Source organism: Camelus bactrianus, chromosome 1 (genome assembly GCF_048773025.1).
Source record: "Camelus bactrianus isolate YW-2024 breed Bactrian camel chromosome 1, ASM4877302v1, whole genome shotgun sequence".
NCBI classification, from domain to species: domain Eukaryota; kingdom Metazoa; phylum Chordata; class Mammalia; order Artiodactyla; family Camelidae; genus Camelus; species Camelus bactrianus.
Window position 1 is genome coordinate 45,798,524 of NC_133539.1, and position 24,271 is coordinate 45,822,794.

Sequence of the window (24,271 nt, forward strand, 5' to 3'; positions counted from 1 at the left end):
TACTAGAAATGGTACAGACCATACTAATGACAGAATGTCTGGATCACAGTGACACTGCCTGTGTCACACTGCCTGGGCTCTTAAACTCCAACAGCATCAGGGAGGAAGGTAATGAGCACTCAGCTCACCAAGTGTTTCCCTGTCAAACAGAAATTCCCTGAAATTCCCTATTATATACATACATATAAAAAAAAAAAAAAACAATGGAAGTAAAGATAACAGCTAAGGAAGATACAGCTAAGGAAGACCACTCTGAGTAACTAAAGGGTCCTCCTTCCTCTTTGTGATTGGATTGGGCCTCCTCTTCAGACAAAAAGAATCTTCCTCACATCTTCTTCAGGGAAGTCCTGGGAGTTTCTAGAATCACATCATATCCCAGTTAAACATTAATTTATGAGAAAATGACCAAGTCACTTGAATCTCTTGACTTACAGTTGTCCTTTGTAAAATGAAGAGTTCTCTTTCAGTCCAAAAGTCTGATGAAAGCTTTAAAATAGCAGTAAGCAATAAATTATTCTTATCTTTAAATTTGATGTTTTTATATTTGGAGTGAAGGGATCAATTCTGTGAAGAGAACTGAGCACCTCTGACACTGGATGCTCTGCAAGAGCATTTTATGGACCAGTGTATCCCAAACTTTTCCCAACCCAACATACTAAGTCATGAAGCACATTCCTGTTACTAACAGTGGCTCAATAAAGCATTGACAGTATGTGTGCCTATGGGTTGGGACAGTCAGGTGTCAAATGCAGAGAGGGATACATGTGCATGCACATTCCTCAAGTGATTCTGATATGTCCTTCTCACACCATGTTGAGAACTGCTATTATAGATTGAATTTACCTACTGAAACATACAGGCTAGGAAAGGTGTCAAAGAAAGAACTTCCAAGCAATCAGAAGAGACCCTAACAGGCAGAATTAGAGATAAACCTACTCCAGGGTGCAGCCTGAATATGCCTTCTCAAATGAAGTCATTATGTAGCTTCTAGGATAGCAGAAGACTAAGATAGGAATAATTAACCAAAGAAATGAGAATGCAGATGAGAAAGCCTGTGGCTTTTAAACAATGTCAGGTTTTAAAATTAATTACAAAGTTAATAATGTTTCATTTGACAAATCTAATAATATAGGAATGTGTAAAGAAAAACTTGGTACCCTTCCCCATACTTCTCTGCAGTCTACCCCACTATGAGAAATACTTCAATGTGGGAAGTGAGGATCATTATCTTTTGTACAAATACACATATTTGGTTTTGACAATAACAGGATAATATCCCAATCTATTTACTTCAATTTGTTTCTGTGATTACAAATATCTTGCCTTTTTTTTAGATTAATATATACTTAGCTAGAGATTGAGATATAGACCTGGAGAGGTGGAGAAAGATAAGAAAAACAGAAAAAGAAATTATGAAATATATTATTTGGTAAACCATTCCTTACTTACTATTATTCAGACTTTTGCAGGTTTTTATGGTATGAAAATCATTTAAAGAAAAATCTTTTTACACTTATCCTATATCTTTATATATCTTATTTTTAGTTTTACAAGTTAGAGTCTCAAAGTGGTGTTGCTGGGTTAGAGAGAGTATGATAGTTTAAATTTTAATTTAAATGTTGACAGAATTCTTCCCAAAAATTCTCATGCTGACTTGCATTCTCACTGACAGCGCATGAGAGGAGCCATTTTCCTACACCCTCCAGCAATGCTTGCATGATTTTCTTCATTTTTGCTTATCTTAAAAGTGAACACAGCAACAATGTTGTTGCCTGCTGGTAATCTTTAATTAGTCATTTGCATTCAATTTTTTCTGAATTACCTGTTGTGATTATTCTTATATTAAGTAGGTTATTCTTTTCTTTTTTAATTTGTGAGAATTGTTTATATACAGTCAGCTCACTGTATTCCCGTATTTTGCATCTGTGGATTCAACCAACCACGGATAGAAAATACTAAAAATTTTTTCAGAAAGTTCCAACAGGTGAAACCTGAATTTGTCACATATAGGCAATTATTTATACAGTATTTACAATGTACTTAAAACTATTTACATGGTATTTATATTATATTAGGTATTATAAGTAATCTAGAGATGATTTCAGGTATACAGGAAGATTTGCATAGGTTATAAGTTATAAGGAAATACTACACCATTTTATATAAGAGACTTGAGCATCTGCAGATCTTGGCATCTGAGGGGGTCCTGGAAGCAACACCCAGTGGATACCTAGAGACAACTATATTGACCATACGTCCCATTTGTCTAAATTAATTACATATATTTAAGAAATGATTGTTTTAAAATTTTAAACAGTAAAGCTTTCCTTATGTCTACTTGTAATTCACTGTTCTAATGTTTTTCCTTAATTATATTAAAGATCACCATATGCAAATGAGCATGCACAAAAGTCTTACTGCTCACCCTCTTACCACCTAATTATGAGGACCTTATTGTCTACTTTGTGTGTATGCAAATTTATAACACAAGTTTGAACAAAAATTTGATTTTTTTCTTCTTAATGTGCAAATGTAACATACAGAAAATAGTTCTAAAGTACTAACATCATATCCAAGAAAAAAATTATTAAATGATTCATCTTCAAGCAGTTTATCTTCCATAACTATTCAATCAGAAGGAATTGTAAAAGGGTACTTTCCTCTCATTTCCTATTACTATTCTATTTTAATGCTCAATTTCAATTTAATGCTCAAGTTTTATCCCTCCCTCCCCCTTCTTCCTTCCTTCTCTCACTCACTTCCTTCTTTCTTCTTAAAAAGTGTTATTCTATTTTAATGGGATTCAGTTTCCTTCTTCCCTTTCTTCATTTTTTCTATCTTTCATTTTATAAATCAGATAATAATCATCCTTTGAAAAAAAAAGTAGCTGAGAATATATATTCTTCTATCCTCTTAGATAAAAAGCATTCATAAAATAGATAGATGACAAAGACTTTAAAGTACCTTAAACACATTTGAGACACATAGATCAATTTGATGGAACATCATTTCATTGTTTTCAAAATGTATGAATTAAAGCAGAAGGTATTATTTCAGAGAAGAGAAAAAAAAGATTAATGAGAGCAAGAGCAATGATGAATTACATGAGACTGCTATAAAGTCTGTTTGCAAAGAATTTTAGATCCTATCAATCTAATGAAGAAATATTTAAAAGTAATTCAAGGACCTGCTTTAAAAACATGAATTTTTCAAAGTTTTATTCTACAGAATTTATTTTACTTTAGATTCTCACCATTTCTACTTCACCAGAAGTTAAATTATGAAATATTGGCTACTCCTTCCCTTGACACATTTTGATGGCCTTGATAGAGGAATGATGTTTATTACTACATTATTCCAAAAAAGGAGAGGTTTTTCACAGAAAGATTTCCTTAAGATTTTTGGTTCTTATCATTATAGCAGAAACTCTAAAAATGCCATTACCATGGAATCAGATACTTACTATGGCAGATCAAAAGAAATAGAATGATACCTTCATTAAAGGTCAGGACATGGATCTAGAGAAAAGTTAATCTGCTATGTTACTGTCCATCACAACAAGGATGACCAAACTATCAAATGACATATCCACTGAGAAGGTAAATTGGGCAATTCGGCATTGCTGTATTTGCCATCCAACACATTTAAAAGAATTTAGTATCACTTGTAGAATTTTGCAGACAATTAGACAAGGGTTGTGATCCTCTATTAGCTATAACAATGCTTATCATTATTGTTGACATTGATTGAGCATTTACTATGTGCCTAGCATATAATGAATAAATGAGATTTCCAACCTTTTCTCTAACAAGGCCACTGGAAAGAATTCTAACTTGGTGCATTTCATAGGAAGGAGGGCCTGGTGGAACTGACATACCTCCACATGCCAACACCACCTTAGGCTCATAGTACAGTATCTACATCTTTGGACTGGTCTAGTAACAGAAAGCGGTAACCCTAATTATCTGTGCTCCAGAAACTTGTGATGACTGGTAACATGCAAAGTAATGGGTACTCTGTATTGTGATAAAGACAAAAGTAACCCTCAGGAGTCTTCCTGTGTCATTAACGTTGCCGCACAACTTGAGATCGTGAAGTAGAGAATGAAAAAGAAGAGAGAAGGATAGGAAGGAAGAGCCATTTACATTTTCTTTAAATTTCACTTGCTCTTTCACTCAGTATCAGTACAAATGTATGCCAAGCAACAAATGCAGAAGAGCTTGAAATGATACTGGCTGGTGAAACCCTTTAAGGATTGGGACAGTAATTTGAAGGATTTCCTGAGCTGTAATAAAAAGCCTACTGCACTGTTATAGAGGGCAAGTAAGATGATGATTTTCTTAAAAAACCTGGAGGAAAAATTGAAGAATTGAGATTCACAGAGATATTTAATAATGAAAAGTTAGAGGACTATACCATACATCAAAGTTATAGATATATATATCTATATACATTGATATCTATAGCAATCTATATCTATATTCTATCTATCCCATATATCCTATCATCTGTCTACATACTATGTAGATCCTATCCACCTAGATAGAAAGGTAACTGATAGATAGATAGATACATAGATAGATAGATAGATAGATAGATAGATAGATAGATAGGAAGGATATATGGGTAGTTTAAAATCTACTCTCTACTACTGGCCTCATATAGAAAGCGACAACATTGTAGAATTCTTAAATTTAGCCACCACTCACTATCTTTATGGGGCTGATATGTTGCAACTTTTGAATATCATGAAGACAGATGACACACCTCTATCATAAGCTATTTTGGAAAAAAATACAACCTAAGAGGCAATGCCATAGACGTACAATTATTAAACTAATCTCTGCAAGTGATAAGAGCTTCTTCTATAATTCTAATACATATATGGATTTATCAGAGCTTAAGGGTCCACTTTTAGACTCAAAGCTGGTTTTTTCTTTTCCTTTCCATATTGGCTTTTATCTTAGTTTGAAGGAGAATTATAGTTTTAGTGAAATAATATTACTTACAGAGTAGTAATTTATATAAATAACACTTACAACCCCCTACACAAAAATTTTCCCATATTTGTGACAAGCTTAATGGAAATAGTTATTTTCTATATGTGGAAATACTTACTATATGATGAGACATTATGTAAACTCATTACAGAGTTGAAAAAACTTTTACTTTTTATTTTGATACATTTAGCCTACAGAAAAGTTTCAAATACAGTACAGTGAATTGCTGTATACTTTCAACTCAGTTTCCTCTAATGCTAACATCTATATAAACCACAAAAAATTATCAAAATCAGGAAACTAACATTGATACAACACTAGTAACTAAACACAGATCTTATTCAAATTTCATTAATTTTTCACAAATGTCCTTTTTTCCCTTTTCCAGTATTTAATTCAGGATTCCACATTGTATTTACTTGTGCCTCCTTAGTGTCCCCAAATCTGGTAGTTCCTGTATTTTATGACCTTGATACATTTGAAGAGTACTGGCTTGTTATTTTATTTAACTTGTAGGTATATAATGTAGATGATGTCAATACATGTTAACCTTTGTCACTTGATTAGGACCATTTCTACCACATCTCCACTGTAAAGTTATATTACATGTTATAATTATATTACAAATACTATCATTATTGTTTTTCTGTTGCTCAAAATATTCTAACTTTGGCAGTTGGAAGTTCCTTTCAGAATGCCCCATCTTTTACCTTTTTCAACACGTCCTTATTTTCTGGCACTACCAGATACTCCAAGCTTCTCATATTTTTTCACCCTAGTCCTGGAATCAATCATTTCTCCAAGGAGCACTGGTTTCCATTATTAGAGAATGGATTTTAGAAAGCAAAAATCTCAACACTAAATACGCTCCTTACTACAGAGATTTTATTGCATTGCTTCTAGGTACTTCCCACAGAAAGTTAATAAATAAATGTATACACACTAACCAAGCCATGCATCTACATCTGCATTTAATTCTTTACCTATGTAACTATGTACCTATCAACCTATCTACATATCCTATGAGTTGACACTCATGTTCCAATTCATCAGAGTTCTTTCAAGCCTTCTCCTTTTCCTTATTTATATATATCATCTTCTTCCACCAGGGAGATATACCTGGTTCTCATTATCTACAATAAATTTGCCTGTTTCTTCAGCCCTACTATACACAAAATATTTTCAGAATTGATAACCCGAACCCTTACAAAGAAAAAAATTAGTTCCTCAAGTGCAGCACTGAAATAGTTTCTTTTAGTCTTAGAGTATAAGAGTCAAAATGCTCTTTTCCAAAGTTTTCTAGGTTAGTTCATGTCTTCCCACCTCTCTCTGATGTGGGTATGCGTGGTGGACAACCTAAAAGTAAGGCCCAATATTATGCATTGCCTTGACCTGCGGTGAAGTCAGGATGACTCAAAGAGCCTAAGAAAAAGTTTCCCTCCTCACCCTCCGCTCTAACCAAGTGATCTCCTCACCAAAGGAGCCGGTGCAGCTCCCTGCCAGGCGGAGGAATTACTCAAACAAGCCAACCACACTCTCCCATGAGAACCAGGGGCTCTATATGGATTTATTTACTTTCCTATGGTACCCAGTTATTTTTTTTTAAGTTTCCTATTTCAGCAACATCTAGATATTTTAGCAGATTTTTGTTTGTTTGGTGGTGGGGAAAGGGCTGGCAAGTTCTCTTTTTTTCCACAGATCCCTGCATTTCCATCTTCTGCTTTTTCTCCCTTCACCACCCAATCGCTAAAAAGTATTTCTCCCTTTTTGGTTTACTTTTTCTCCCCTAGAAGCTGTACCTTTCAGCTTTCAAAGATACTCTGTTAATTCATGAATATTTTGTGGCCCCTTCCCTATACAGTTCATGCTCATAACTGCCCAGAAGTCTTCTCAGTAATCACAGGCTTAGAGTGCGCTAGTCGTTCATACAATAATTTTAGATCAACTTTGGGTCCCTTCTCTCGTTTCCTTTTTCTGTTATTCCTGCAGTTTTCCATGGTTTACCTTTGCTCATCAAAACACCTAGAAGCAGGACAGGAATACGTCAGAAATGTGAAAGGTCACAGACCAGGATTTGGTGATTTTTTTTTCCTTTTTATTCATGCTTACTTTGAAGTTTCAGCATTCTCTGACCTCAGGCTATTCAAAGGGGATGATTTTTGTGTAGCTTGAATTTTCTCTTCTTGTATATTTCTGTATTATTATTGGGAGACAGATAACAAGGTGCCTGTGGTTGCCTTCAGTCCTCAGTCATGTTTTGTATCATTTCTAAAGTTATATAATTTGTGTAAATAATGTGTCTTGTGCCAACAATTTAATATCCTCATCTATGTCTAACTAACTTTGGGGAAGAGGGTATGGAATTCCTGCTAGTAAGGATTTTCCAGAGGTGACTGAGAATCTGCTTAGGCACATCTATTATGCCCATGGTGGGGAAAAAGTAATGGTGTCCCGGACGGATAATCCAACCAGTTCACTTTCTAAACCTTAAATATTAGTTCTGTCTGACACCATTTGGAGATGAGAATAAGGCCAAACAAGCTCTGACTAAACAGAATGTCTTCCTGTGCTCTCCTTACTTCTTCTTGTGTGCATCCCAATATTCTGTTTCACGACACATACAGAAGTGAATATTAGAAATAAGGGTCCACAGCAGTCACTGACAAGCAGGAAAAGACAACTTGCTAGCCCACATGAGCCAGTTTCAGGGCAGTAACTGTTTCCTGAAATCAAGGAGTCTGAGGAGTTGGGCGGAGTTCCCATTTTCACATGTACTCAGCTCTCAGCCTGCCCTGGTGCTGGGTGAGGAGCTGTGTTTCCTTAGGATCAGGTCTGCAGTAAAAGGGACTGATCAAACCACACTCCTTTTTGACCTTTCGTTGTGAATGCTGCTCCACCTTCAATTTGCCATGCACTAAATGTATGCATCAGCTAACAAGGATGCAGATTTTTAAATGTGTATTTCAGCTTTAATCCCATCAACCACAGTGGAAATACAACTCAGCTTGCATTGCCTCCTGAAAATGATTTACAAAAAATATTTACATGCTTCACACATTTGTACATCTGACATCACGCAAAGTATGGAACAATTTACAGATGTGCAAAATGTTCCATAGAAAGCCTAAAATGCTGTTAACAATCTGGTTGAAAAAGAACCAAGATGGGAGAGATTTATCAAAACTGAAAACTGATGAAAGGAGTCAAGAATCCAAATTTTGTCACGTTACCAACTTCTGTAATAAGTAGCTAATGGTGAGAACTGGAAACAACTGGGTACTCTTATTAGGTGACTAATAAAAAATAAAATCTATTATTGTAATTTGAGCATTTTATCAAAATTACGTCTAATTTCTAGATTCCAACTAAACGAATGACACATTTAGAGAAGTGGTTCTGCAATATTTTAAGTGCTACAATTGTTCCTGCTTATCACACTTCAGGACATTAAGATGAAGCCTAGAATCAATTCAGTCAAAGATTCACCAACTAGCCATTTATCTATGACTATGTAAAACAGCAAAAAGGAAAAAAAAAAAAAGATTTTCTTAACCAATTCAAAGAGGAATTCAGTTTAAGTACAGGGAGCAATTAAAATCTATGACTGACAGACCAGGTCATCCAAATGGCCTGTGTACCTGTAACCTGATACACTAAAGCTCATAAAAGTGTCATAACAAACAACCTGTCATCTTAAGAATATTTTATGAGGCAGTTGGCTTCCGGAGGAATTGTAGGAAGTTATAGCTCAGGCTCAGGAACTGTCTTTTCTGTTCTCATCCTAAATTTTGGAAGCCAGACTGACATTGCTGAGATGGGGTAGCACTAAAATGGGCAAGCTTATCCATATGCTTCAAGAGAAGTCCAGTAATGTGAAAATTCTCAGTTAATAGGAAAGCATTTCTCTGAATTGTTTCTCCAGTTTTTCTTGGCATTTTAATAGATGCTTTGGATCTGTTTTCTTTTTCTTTTCTCCAAGATCCACTTTATTTCAAGGTAAGATGCTAGCTACTTATTTGTAAAGAGAATTTCATTTTAACTTACTTGTTACCAAACTTATGGAATAAAACAGAGGACTAAAGTGAATATTTTTGTTTGCAACCTTGCTTAGGAAGAACTATATTTTTCACCTCTTTTTTCAGCTTCTCCCATCACAGTTTTTCTATTTTACGTATATTCTCATTAAAATAAAACTTAATGACATTATTTTTATATACTGAATTTTTCACCTATAACCTCCTTCAGTTTACCTTTGAATGCTCAGGTTCTAGCTCAGTGCTTAGGATATAGGAGGCAATAACTACATATTTAATTCATGAATTTCTGAGAATTATGTTCTTTCTTTGATAGTATACAATCAAAAATAGCATTTCTAACTATAAAAATGTAAACATTTTTGAATTTATATAAACAGAGAGTAAAAAAGTACGCAAGGCTAAGAGGTGAGGGAAGTAGAAAAGGTTGGTGAAAGGGTTCATAATTTGAGTTATAAGATGAATAAGGTCCAAGCATCTAATGTATAACATGGTGACAACAGTTGATAATATTACTGAATAACTGAAATTTGCTAAGAGAGTAGGACTTCAATATTCAAGAAAGAAAGAAAGAAAAGAAAAGAAAAGAAAGAAAGAAAGAAAGAAAGAAAGAAAGAAAGAAAGAAAGAAAGAAAGAAAGAAAAAGAAAGAAAGAAAGAAGGGAAGGAAAGGAAAAGAAAGGGAAGGAAAGAAAGAAAGGAAAAGGAAAAAGAAAAGAAAAGAAAAGGAAAGGAAAGAAAAAAGAAAAGGAGAAGGAAGGTAGGAAGGAAGTGATGGTTGTGTTAATTTGATGGAAGGGAATCCTTTCACAATGCATACACATATCAAATCATCACATTACACCATTTAAATATCTTATTTGTCAATTATACCTCAATACAGATGGAAAAAAATTTAAGTGACACATTTTTAATGAAAATCATACTATGTTTCTTTTTCTACACAGTATTTTAATATATTTATTTATGCCCTGTTCACATTCACACTCAGTTCACATTTAGAACTAGGCAAGGTATTATTTTAGTGGAAAATAATAATGCCACCTGATTCTGTTAATGCATTAGTAGTTACTGGAAATCAACAGAGATTGAAAAAAAAGTAACCTAAGGAAAAAAAAAAAGACTAAAGCAAACATACTAAAATATTTAATAAATGTGTTGAGATTGGTATTAACAACATTTACCAAACTCTGAATGCTGAATATTTTGCATAAACTCAATGTTTAGTCCTAAGTATAAGAAACATAATTTTCACTACATGAACCTAATATGCTTGATAAATTTAATGTTAATTTTTATCATGTTTTTATAATACTGTAAATGTTAATTTTAATTCCAATTTCCAATTGTTCATCGCTATACTACAGAAACATATTTTTGAAAGTACTGATTTATATTGTGTAATTCTCCTAAACACTTACTCACTCTATTTTCTTTTTATGAATTCTTTATGTTTTTCATATACATGATCAATTCATAATAAAAGCAATTTTATTTTTCCTTTCTAATTAGTATGTCTTATTGTACTAGCTAGGACCCCTAGTATAATGAACATTTATCTTGCCTTGTTCTTGTTTTTTTTAGGGTGTGTAGTGGGTTAAACAGTGTCCTTTCAAAATTCGTATCCGCCAGGGATCTCAGATTATGACATTATTTAGAAACAGGATCTTTGCATTTGTAATAAGAATTGAGATGAAATATAGTGAATAAAGTGAGCTCTGAATCTGATGATAGCATCCTTATTGGAAGCAGAAAATGACACACAGAGAGACACACAAGGAAGCAAGCATGTGAAGACAGAGGCAGAAACAGGAGTTATGATGCCACAACCCAAGAATGTCAAGAGCTACAAGAAGCTGAAAAAGGCAAGAAAGGTTTCCTCCAAGAACCTTCAGAGGAAGCATGACTTTGCTCATATGTTGATTACAGGCTTTGACTTTCAAAGCTAAGAAAGAATAAATTTCTGCTGTTGTGATCCACCACATTTATTGTAACATGTTACAGCAGCCTTAGGAAATGAATGCAGTGGGGAACCACTTCGTCTTTCACCATGAAGCATGAAGTGTGCTATTGAGTTTTCATACATACAGGTCCTGGGCTTTAAAAGGCAATATGACAGGGAGGAGGCAAAAGTCTTGGGCCTCACGGGGGTCAGACATATGGCACAGAAGGGCACTCCCTGGTGAGTTAGCCAGGACAAAAACACAACCAGCAGAAAGTTAGTGGCATTATTTTTCAGCCTTGGTCTCAGTTCCAGAAAAACAGAATTTTTAAAAGCATATGTCTCCTCTGATACAGACTATCTGAAACCATCTTGAAAAACACAAAGTTGGAGGACTTAACATTTCCAATTTCAAAACTTAGTACAAAACTACAGTAATCAAAACAAGGTGGTGATGACACTAAGACTGACATACAGAACAATGGCACAAGGACTGGAATTGAGGGTCCAGAAATAAATTCATACATTTAAGTTCAGTTTATTTGCCAGAAGGATGCCAAGACCATTCAATGGGGGATGAACAGTCTTTTCAACAAACAGTGCTGGGACCAGTGGCTATCCACATGCTAAAGAATAAATTTGGAGCCCTACCTCAGATCATGTGTAAAAATTAACTCAAAATGGATCAAGGACTGGATGTAAATGTTAAAACTATAAACTCTTAGAAGGAAACATGGGTGAAAACCTGCATTAGCTTGGATTTAGGCAGCAGTCTTTTAGATATAACACCAAAAGTAAAACAACAGAAGAAAAATTAAACTTCATCTAAACTGAAATTTTTGTGTTTCAAAGAGCACGACCAAGGAAGCGCAAAAAAAAAAAAAATATGGAAGAAAGTATTTGCAAACTATTTATCTGATAAGGGTTTAATAACTAAAATATATAAAGGAAGCTTACAACTCATAACAAAAAGACAGATAACTAAAAATTGAGCAAAGGACTTAAATAGACATTTCTCCAAAGAAGATAAACTGCAAATGACTAACAAGCACATGAAAGGACACTCAACATTATTATTAACTATGGAAAAACAAATCAAAACCACAATGAGATACAACTTCACACCCACTAAGATGGTTATTAAGAAAAAAACAAAACAGAAAATAACAAATAGCAGTGACAATGTAGAGAAACTGGAACTCTCTTACACTGCTGGTCGGAATGTATAATGGTGCAGCTATTGTAGTAAATAGTTTGGCAATTCCTCAAAATGTTGAATGTAAAATTACCACATGGCCCAGCAATTCCAAGCCTAGTTTTATACCCAAGAGAATTGCAAACATGTTCAAGGAAGTTGTACGTGCATGTTCACAGCAGCATTATTCATAATATCCCAAAAGTGGGAATACTCAAAGGTCCATAAACTGATGAATGGAAAAACACATGTACTTCCATACAATAGAATGCTAGTTAGTTATAAGAAGGAATGAAGTACTGTTCTGTGCTACAACACAGATGAACCTTAAAAACATTACTCTAAGTTAAGGAAGGCAGAGACAAATGGCCACATATTTTATGATTCCATTTATGTGAAATGAATAGGCAAATCAATAGACATATAAAGTTGGTTAGTGGTTGCCAGGGGATGAGAGGAGGCAAGAATTGAGACTAACTGCTAATATGAACAGAGTTTCTTTTTGGGGTGATGGAAATATTCCAAAATTAGACAGTTATGATGAGTGTACAATATAATGAAAGTATTACTAAAAATAATGGAAGTATTAAAGAAGTACATGTGTTCTTTGGCAACTTCTAATAATAAATTTTCATTTATATGTTTGAGGTTAGAAATTATACTACCTGTATTTCACCCCCCCCCAAAAAAAGATAAAAATTTAATTTAAACAATGAAGGTAGTTTTTATTGGACTTACTCTTGGATAGATAAAAACTGTGAATTCTGTGTGTAAGGATTAATTTTGGCAAGAAAAATCAAAAGCATAAAGCTGAACATGATATAAAAGATATAAAGATGTCTTGACTAATTATGTAATTCCTGTTATACCTGAAGAATTCTTACTATAGAAAAACTTGCCAGAATTAATAAGTGAATAAAGCAAAGTAACAGAAAACAGAATAATGTAAAATTAAATAATATTCCTATTATGTTAGAGACAAACATTTGCAAAATGAAATTAGATTATATATACCATTTATGATAACCTCGAAACACAGAATTATTAGCAAAATAAATTAACAAACAAGTAGATCACTCCACTAGATCAGTGAAACCCTCATGGTATATACTAAAGCCTACTTTACTGCCCTTCCCAACCTCATGCTCAGTCACACCACATCAGTAACTAGAAATGAATCATAGGAGAATTCATGTCATGAAAATTGGCAAATGCTACACATGAGAGCTGTGTGTCCTAAACATTTATCAGCATAACCACTGAGAATAGTTAAATAAATAACGAGATATTCAATGTTTATGGATTAGTAGACTCAATATTATTAATGTATTAATCATCAATAATTGATTTGTAGGTTTCATGCCCATTCAAGCAACTTTTTTGGTAGAAAATAGCAAAATTGTTTAAAAATGTAGATAGAAATACTAAAGACATATAATAGCCACAACAAAATTATAAAAGAAAAATAAAATTGAAAGATTTCTAAGGACACAAAATGCACTAACCATCAATAAATTGGCCCTTATAAAAATAAAAAATACTCTCTTTTCAAAAGACAATGTTAAGAAATGAAAAGAGAAACAAAAATATTGGGTAAAATATATACAATATGTATATGTAAGAGTATAGTAATATCAGGACATATAAAGAACACCAATAATACAATGATGAAAAAACAAATGATGCAATAAAAATAGGTGAATGTTTTCAATAGGCACTTACCAAATAAGACAAAAATAGTAATATACACAAAAAAGGTACTGAATGTTATTCAGTTACAAGACCCATAAATTAAAATCACAATGAAATAAAATATTGTTACTAGCATACCTAAAATAAAAAGTAATCACAATACTAAGCACCATAGGATGGTAAAGCTACTGAAACGCTCAGAGAATTACTATGGGAATGCAAAATAGTATCAACACTAAAGAGAATTATGAGACAGTTTCTCATACTCTTAAATATTTACCTTACCTCTGACCCCATAATCCCACCCCTAGCCATTTACCAAATAGAAATACTAATATAGTCACAAAAATATGTCTCATGACATATTGAAACACAGGTGAACATGACACCAAAACACTGGAAAAAATATCTAAACATGAAAATAGCACAGAAACAAACAAATAAAAATGAAATATATGAAAAAATGAGGTGAAGAAACAGAGAAACAGATTAGGAGATTCAACACAGATCTAAGGACAGAGTAGTTATATTAGAAGAAATAATGGCTAAGAAAATTCTGAAACTGATGAAAAACATCAATGATCAGATTCAAGATTTCTGTGTCCTGTGCAGAAAAAAACAGAGACCACCACCAGACAATAGGGTGAAAATGCAGACCAAAAGCAAAGTCAAGATTTAGAAGCAACCAAAGGAAAATGCAATTTGACAGTTACTTAACTTTTTAATATCAACAATAAGCAAAAACCTTTAAAGTGCAGAGTGAAGAGAGGACGTATTATTTTTATAACATTATTATGCAAAATTGCAAAGAGTCTTTACCATCAAAAAACCTTCACTAAGAGACACTTTTAAAGTAAGTACTTCAGGAAAAAGATTTCAAAAGGAAAATATAAGATTCAAGAATGAATAATAATGAACAAAAATCACATTATTTATTTGGTTAAACCTTAACAAACATAAATAATATAAAACAATAACGTATAATTTGTGGGGCAAAGAAAAAAATAGCAAAGAAATATTTGACCAAAATAGCATGTAAATTGCAAGGAATTAAATGAAGTTAAAATACTCTTGGATTTTTGTTTTATTCAGGGAGATAGTAATGATAGTGCTTAATTGTAGATCTTGTTTAAATGTGTATCAAAATTTCTATAATAACCACTAAAAGAATATTAATAGGCTAAATGATACTAGAACAATACTAAAAAAAGATACTAAAAGAAAGTGTATAACTTCCAAATAAGTGATGAGAAAATAGACAAAATTTACAAAACTGATCATAAACTAAGCCTGGATCTTTTCAGTAACACAAAAGATTTGATATGCTAAAAAAAAAAACTATATACTCATAAAAAGGAGCTGAAACCTAAAATGCTCGTATTAAAAAAGACGGAATAGATGAATTAAGAAATTGGAAAAAGAATCCAACTATATCCACATAAAGCAGAAGGAAGAAAAACAAAGAGCAAATATTTCTGAAGTAAAACACAAAAGTATCCAAGAATAAAATAAGCGATTGAATGTGGTGGCTCTAGATTGAAAGCTGAGGGCGGAGACACAATAACCCAAGAACTGCTCAAGTCAGTCCTGCTGTGTCCTTGTCCACCTACCACACCTGCCTAGGTCACTGCTTCCTTGTATCTGAGCTGGTGCAAAACAGGACCCACAGAGTGGGTGAGAGAAGGAAAGAAGGAGAGAGCACACAGAACTGGGAGCTAAGCTTGAGATGATTTCCAGTGCCACTGCCACCTGAAATAAAGGAGTGCCACATGGCAGCTGGGATTGTGCTTTTGCATTTACCTGGAAAAACAAACTGCTCCTCCTAAGACTTTGCAACATCTCTGACTAGGGCATCGTGCATTGCCCAGGCTTTCAGATGGGGGCTCTCAGCCGTTACTAACTGCTTGAAATATTTATGGTTTTACAGTGGTGTTTTACGATGTATATGCTCCCACAGGCCTTGGTGAGTAGTGTGCCTTATGAATTTATTGAATTTCAAAACAGATTTATATATTTCCTTTTGGCTATGCTTTATTGGGTGCTTGCTCCTAAATCGACGCATAGAAGATGGTGCTGGCTGGAGGGTAACTTGCCAATCTCTACAGGCTAACGAGCAAAGTGAGAAACAGCAAAACATTTCAAACTGAATGGAAATTCATCTTGGGGTAAGCACACAACTGAGAAGAGGAATGCTGAATGCTTGCTTATGAGTAGTGTGCTTGTAAGAGACACTTGCTTAATCTCACCTTGTAAATGGAGTTGGTGACTCACAACTTATGCCCAACATGGCAAAAGAATTCACGTTGCAGAATATTATGCAAAATGCAGGCCTGACAATGGGTAGTATATTATTATATTCTAATACACCCTAAAAAGTTGAATAAAATAGAAATTGATAAAAAGACTTTTCAGAAGCTCTCATTTGCAACCTCTCATACTACCAAAAAATCTTATACATGTGTATATATGTTACATATGTATGTATTCATATATATTCTTATATAGAAATATACATGCTTTTCCAAGTAACAAGGAATAAAACCATTTTTACTGTTTTGATTAATGAAAGTCCTTATTATAGTTAGTGTTTCTCTTCTCATAATAGAAGTATTTCTACATCACTCGAAATTTAAAAATGACCCTTTCTTCTACAACTTGGATAACTGGGACAGGGAAACACGAATTTTTTGGTGGGGGTAGGGATCTTCTTTGAGTCAGGCATTTGGTTGTCACTTCCTTCTAAGAAAAAAATTTCCCAGAGAATAGAAAATAATTACAAATGTTTGGTCTGAGGTCTTTGAAAGTATATCTGACATGAGCTCTTTTATGCTCACAGATTCAGACTGAATTCACTGGAATGACAGTAGCATAGCTAAAGGGTTTGCAACACAATTTCCCATCAGACAAGAATCTTGGAGAAGCAGGTTAAAAGGATCCTTTTGGTTTCTTTCTGACATTTCCCTCTTGAAAGAGCCAGGATTAATATTTTTAGTATTTTTAAATTTAAACCAAAAAATGTTTAAAAGAACAGATAAAGTTATATATGAAGGTCAGTTATGTCAGGAATAGGAAGATCTTAATACTGCATTCATTTCTAGGCAATCAGACATGTTCTATAAATGTATGAAATAAAGACAGAAATCATAGTTCAAGGGCAAATTTTCTATGGATTTAGAGTTTTATACTTTCTTCTTTTGTCCTATGAAAGTGCTATATAAGACAGTGTCTGATCAGAATTACTTTCTTTACAGTCATAGAGCAAGAGAAGTTTAATCTGAAAATCTACCAGCTACGTATTTCATTAATATATGTATTATTCTTTCTGGCGGCCACCTGAGATGGGTGTGATATTTAAGTGCCTCCAGGCATTGTATGCTGTCAATAGTTTTGTATGTGCATCTCTGGACTTGAGGCTCTGATAGATCTTACTGTACTCTTGTAAGAAATTGAATACATTTCTTTTGTTATGTGACTCTGACTTCCATTCTACAACTCAGAGATAAAGAAGAGAGGATCTTTACTCTCAAAGCCTGACTTGGCAGTTCCTCAATTGATGTCTGGAAATACCTGATAATTGCTAATCAGCATATTGTATTAGTTCTTTTTTTTTTTTTAAGTTTTGCAGGAATTTTTTCAAGCTTCATTGAGATATAATTGACGTAACATTGCATAAGTTTAAGGTATACAGTGTGATGACTTCATATATATACATATTGTGAATTACCACAATAACATTACTTAACACATCCATCATCTTATATAGTTATAATGTGTGTGTGTGTGTGTGTGAGAGAGAGAGAGAGAGAGAGAGAGAGAGATTTGATAACTTTTAAGGTCAACTTTTTTTAGCAACTTTCAAATGTAAAATACAGCATTGTTAACTACAGTTACCATGTGGTACATTCCATCCCAGGAACTTATTTGTCTTATAACTGATACCCTTTGACCACCTCCACCCATTTCACCCACTTACCCACACTCTCTGACGTAGGGAACCATCAATCTATTCTTTTTTTTACAAGTTTGGTTTCATTAGATTCCAAATATAAATAAGATCATATGTACTTGTCTTTTTCTCTCTGACTTGTTTCACTTAGCACAATGACTCAAGGTTTATTCATGTTGCTGCATAGTGCAGGATTTTCTTTTTCAAGGCTGAATAATATTCCATTATATATTTTTATATATGTATATGGAACTGCATTATTCATTCATCCATCAATGGACACTTAGGTTGTTTCTATGTCTTGGCTATTACAAATAATGCTGAAACATGGGGGTGCAGATATCTCTTTGAGACAGCGATTTCATTTCCTTCAGATATACACCCAGAAGTGGAATTGCTGGATCATATGGTAGTTCTATTTTTTTAAGATTCTGAGGATTCTTTGTATGGTTTTCCATAGTGACTGTACCAATTTGCATTCCCACTAGCAGTGCGCAAGAGTTCTCTTTTCTCCACATCCTTACCCACAGTTCTGTAAGTCAGAGATTGGGCATGGCAAAACTGGATTCTCATCTTGAAATCAGAAGACTAAAATCATGGTATCAAACCAGTCTAAATCTGCAGTTGGAGGCCCTGGGGGAAAATCTGCATCCAAGTTCATTCTTCTTATTGGCATAATTCAGTTCCTTGCAGTTGGAGGACTGTGCCCCCGTGTCCTTGCCATGTGTCAGCAGGAGCTACATTCTTTGACATTTAGCCTCCTCCAACTTCACGTCAGTAATGGTGTGTCAAATCCTCCTAGAGCTTTGAATCTCTCCCTCTTGGGAGAGCCCAGGCCCTTTTAAGAGCCCATCTGATTACGTCAGGTGCAGATAAATTTCCTATTTCCTTTCATAAAGATTTGGGCCCTTAATTATATCTGCAAAATACCTTTACAACAGCTCCTAAATCAGTGTTTGATTAAATAACTGATGCAATTAATTACTTAGAACTAGTAACTGAAGATACTGAGGGCCAACTTAGAATTCTGCCTGCCACACATATATTTGAATATTTCCTTAACAGCCACTTTGTTACTTCCAGAATCAGCTCATGCTGTATTTTATAAACACAAGACTAGCTCCTTTCTTGACTATGAATTCCTTGATGGCAACATGCATGTTTTACTTAGTTTGGTACTTATACCAGGAACTCACACCAATCTTTGCACAATAAATGATAGTTTGTTTTATTTTACTTTATTTTTTATTGACATATAGTTGATTTACAATACTGTGTTAGTTTCTGGTGAACAGCAAATTGATTCAGTTATACATATGTATACATACTCTTTTTCACAGTCTTTTCCATTATGGTTGATTACAGGATACTGAGTATAGTTCCCTGTGCTATAGTAGGACCTTGTTGCTTATCTATTTCATATATAGTAGTTTATCTATTTCATATACAGTAGCTTGTATCTGCTAATTACAAACTCCTAATCTATCTATTCCCCATCCCTTTTCCCCTTTGGTAACCATAAATTTGTTTTCTATGTCTGTGAGTCTTTTTCTGTTCTGTAAATAAGTTCATTTGTGTCTTATTTTAGATTCTACATATAAGTGATATCATATGATATTTGTCTTTCTCTTTCCGACTTACTTCACTTAATGTGATCATCTTTTTAAGTCCACCCATGTTGCTGCAAATAGCATTATTTCATTCTTTGATAGTTTGATAGACAAATGAAAACTCACATTTTCAAAAAAAAAAAACTTGCCTATCCGGCTAAAAAGTCCATTTCTGCAGATCTAATTCATCCTGCCTTTTTGGAGTCACAAAGAACACAGCTAATCTCTATTTCAAATATTTTAAATCATGATATTTTCCATCTTTGAGTTTTTTCATCTCTAGAACACATATCTCTAATGTCATCGTCTTTCAATCAAAGCATGATTTTCAATCACCATTATCATCCTATTAATATTTTCTTGGACATTTTAATTTACTTTGATTTTAGTGCCTACAACTGAACATAATTCTCTCTATGCTTTTAGCAATATTGTTGTGATTTATTTGTTTATGCAAAGTGCAATAAGGTTATCATTAGTTGAACTAGAACTCCATACCTCTACTGAAGCAGTTTAAAGCGGCAATAGCATTTTTAGAAATCATATTAAAAAGGTTGACTCATTGAGTCTATAATCTATAGTTTATTTTATCTTAACTTTTTTACATGTACTACTCTGAATTGTGACTCCTCAAAAGTAGATACTTTTAGGTCCAAAGTATATTGATTCTTATTAGATTTCATCATTAGATTTAGCCTCTCATCCAAAGACTTTAATAGTTCTTGAGATCCTGAATGTGGCCATTGAATACATCACTGGTACACCTTATCTTTCTTTTCTTTCTCCCTAAAGGGGTTCGGAGCATGTCGTCCAAAATATGCTGCTTTGACATATTGACAATTTTGAGTTCAAAGACTTGAGAAATATCAGATGCAAGAAGAGCACTCTGACCCCTATTTTTTCTTCCTAAAAGCAAAAGAGAAAACCCCTAGACAGAAGGTGCCTTCCCTGTACCTGGAGAGAGGAAAATATTCCTTTCACCAGAGAGGTGACTGAAGGCCAAGAAATCTATACAAAAAACCTTGTCAAGCTAGCCCCATCTTCCTAGTCACTTCTCCACAACTAACTACCCGTAGCTCAAACCATTTGTCTTTCAATCCTTCACAAACTTACTGTTTCCTTGCCTGAAAGGCATAAAAGCTTTTTGCCCTGGCCACTTTTTTGGGTCTCCAACCTCCCGTGAAGGCTCCTGTGTACAGGTAAAATTTTAATAAATCTTGTGTGCTTTTCTCCTATTAATCTGTTTTATAACAATTTAATTCTCAAGCTCATTCAGAAACCATGAAAGAGTAGAGGACAATTTTTCTTCCCCCACATAGTCACAGCCCCATTGTTTGCATGTCCTTTTCAATTTACATCTCTCACTTACTCACGTATTCTTTTAACTAAAATGCAAACTCAAATAATACCAAGAAGAACAGCGGTCTGGCCTCTATTTTGACCTTAAGAAGCAGCATTCAGACAGTTACCAAGATACATAACTGTATTATTTCCCAGTAGATATTTCCACCTTTCAGCTAAAATAACTTTTAAATACTTATACAATTCGGATAAATTATATCTACAACACTTTCTAACCAACCAAATGAGTTATTTCAACACTACTTGTCAAAAAATTACTATTAAACATTAAGAAGGTGAGAGGAGAGTATAGCTCAGTGGTAGAGTGCATGCCTAGTATGCATGAGGCCCTGGGTTCAAGCTCCAGTACCTCCATTAAATAAATAGATGAATAAACCTAATTACTTCCTTCCTCCCATCAAATTAATATAAATAAATAAATAAATAAATAAATAAATAAATAAATAAATAAATAAATAAATAAATAAATAAATTCTTTTTAAAATTAAGAAAACATTTATTGAACATCAGTTCTAACCTAAGCGTTGAATTAGAAGCACACAAAAATTAGAATTTTGCTATGCCTTTGTTTTTCCACTTAGTTAAACAGATACGGCCTGCCTACAGAAGGCATGTTTTGAGATATAATTAACTTAGAAATGTGAATTTGACCATAAAATGGGAAATAAATAGTATTTCAATTTTTTTTCAGAATTGTTGTATAATATATGTAGACAAATGTATTTTATACGTCTTTTTCTGAAGTATCCACATATAATTTTTATTGAATTTTTAGATAACCATTATTTACTAGTTGATGAGAATTTACATTTCCTTCTTATTAGCATTCCATTATTATCCATAGTGTTTAATTTACTGATTGGGCTAATAATTGGTCCACCCGTCAATCATGTACTGTATCCTGATACAGGAAGCATACTATGCTAGGTAATTCTTAGTTAATTTAAAGATAAGTAACAAGAGCTTTCCTCACAGAACTTAAAAATGTGATATGTACCACTAGAAAATATCACCAATGTGGGAGACAGAGAGATCACATCCAGGTACCACCTATTCAATAAACTCTTATCAAGAATTTACTATGTGTGAATAATTGTGATAGGCACTGGAGATAAAGAGATAAAAAACAGTCCCTATCTCTAAGGCCTTTACCATCTATGCATAACATCATAAATATTCTCCTGGAACTGGCGGCTTTTGAGCTGCTCTCTAGGCTATATGGTATGCATGATAAATTTGTAGCAAGGAAACATTGAAGGTAAAAAGACAATTTAGAGGCTATCAGAATAGTCCAGGCAAAAAATAATGAGGTTATGAATTTAGGTAACTGTTAGAAAATGCATAGTTAGAGGCCAGATGTGAGAGGATTGACTGGACAAAGTAGTCACTGAATGCAAAGGAGAAGAAATGGAATAAATCAAACATGCCCCATGTTAATCAGTGTGTCTATGAAACTGATTCTTTGACTAGAAATACAGGATTTAAGGAGAGAAATTTAAGATTAAATATCCCTTTGAGATAAATGACTATCATGAAAAAGATAATCCTTTTGAATGATCTGGAATGATCTGAAACGATAGAATATTGTATGTTGTCACTAAATTTTTAATTCCCAGGATGCTTCCTTACACGTAACAGGGGTTCGGATACTGGAGAAGCAATACAGCATGAAGGTTAACGGTCTAGGCTCTAGAATCAGGCTGCATGGATTTGAATCCTTACAAGCTGAGTGAAGTGGGCCAGTTGCTTAACAGTATGTACCTCTGTTCCCTCATCTGTAAAATGAAGAACCTCAAAAGATTCTCATGGGGAATAAATGAATTAATACACTTTAAACAATGCTCGGCACATAATAAGCACTCAACACATCCACCCTTTAACCTATATTGCCATCTGGACTAGATTCTTGAACGCCAGGCTTAAATATACAGCTGACTACTTGACATCTAGCTTAAACTCAACAGGTACAAAAATGAATGTTTTAGGTGCAATTCCTCTCTATCTACCTAAAATGAACTTGCTTCTTTCCCTATATTTCCTTTGGAGGAAGCTGCAGTTTCGGAAACCTGAAAGTCTCTTTCTCCCCAGATACACCTAATCAATTAGCAAATCCTGAAGACTATTTCCTTATCAGCCTCTGATCTGTCCTAATTATTCTTACTCATAGCCATTTTTTTGTTCAAACCACACTAGCTCCCTTATGCAGCACTACAGTAGACACCTATTTGGTCTCTGGCTTTCATATCTTCCACTACATATTTGCCTAGACAATATCTCTAAAATCCAAATCTTATCATGCCATTTCCCTGATTAAAACACCTCAGAAGCTGGCCATCCCTTATGATACAGAATAGACTTGTCATAAAAAGATCTTCTACCTCCTCTGCATGCTTGGGATCTTGTGTATCATGACATTTTTACTCCAATCACAATCTCCAGCGACATCACACTACTGACAGTTCTCGGACAGAAACAAGATGTTTCCAGCCTCCCATCTTCACTTACACCATTCCTATTGGTGGTGATCCCCATTCCCTCTTCTCCTTAGTCTTCCTAATTCTATGGAAGCTATGGTCATCTGTCAAAACTCACCTCAAGGGTCACCTTTTCTCTGAAACCTTATGGATTATTCTTCCTATCATCTGTCTAGCACTTTCTGTGATCTGTCTTCTTGGAAGCCCGCATTATAACCTGCACATTTGCCTATCAGACCACATGTAAACTTAATTGAATCAATGTACTTAAATGTGTGTTCTACTTCATTAACTTTCAAATATACTTACTTGAATTTGTAACACTGCCTAGTACATAGATCATGCAATACATGTAGAATAAATGTTTGACACATAACTTTATAACTTTATAACTAACTCAGTTAAGGTGACAGCCATAGTTTTCATAAAAGGCAATTAATAAGTCTAGAAAAAGTACTGGGGATGGGTTAGGATTTCTAGTCCCTTAACAGATTCCTAAGGTAAGTTATAAAGCATAATGCTAGAGAGAAGAACATTTTTTATAAAGAAACAAAAGTGAATTAATTTTAAGTTCAAAATCATTTGTTTGGTAGTTGGCATAAATTATTCCCTTCACATTTTGATCACCTCTTTCCGAAGTAAAAATGTCATCAATAGAATTTTACTTCCTGTTGTGTTCTTCCTAAACTTAAATTTCTACTAGTAAATTCAACCTGATTAAAACATCTTAAAACATCCTATTAGGTAACTTATAAAGTGGGAAACAATTAGCAATTAATATTTTCTTAAGTTATGTGCCTCTCTTAATAATCCTAGAGGAACCAAGTAACAACTGTAATAAACTTTTAGATCTTATTTCAAAAGATAATCATTATTGAAGACTATCTTTAACTCCTATAAATTTCCAGCCAAAATATTTCATGTTCCCCTTCCTTTAATTCTGAAATGTTTCATTTATATTCTAAGTGAAATAATATTTTAATCAGAGAAAATATAAATGTATTTTCTCTGAAAATA

General features: G+C 33.8%; 1 long non-coding RNA gene and 1 other non-coding gene across 2 annotated transcripts in view; one reads left to right on the forward strand and one right to left on the reverse strand.

Moving 5' to 3' along the window:
• LOC105080143 (uncharacterized) overlaps positions 1 to 24,271 on the reverse strand; it is a 565,054-nt gene that overhangs the window by 456,841 nt on the left and 83,942 nt on the right. The gene's annotated exons all lie outside the window — the stretch shown is intronic.
• On the forward strand, positions 21,062 to 21,134 carry TRNAT-AGU (transfer RNA threonine (anticodon AGU)). Its single transcript has one exon. It is a non-coding gene; the product is annotated as a tRNA-Thr (tRNA).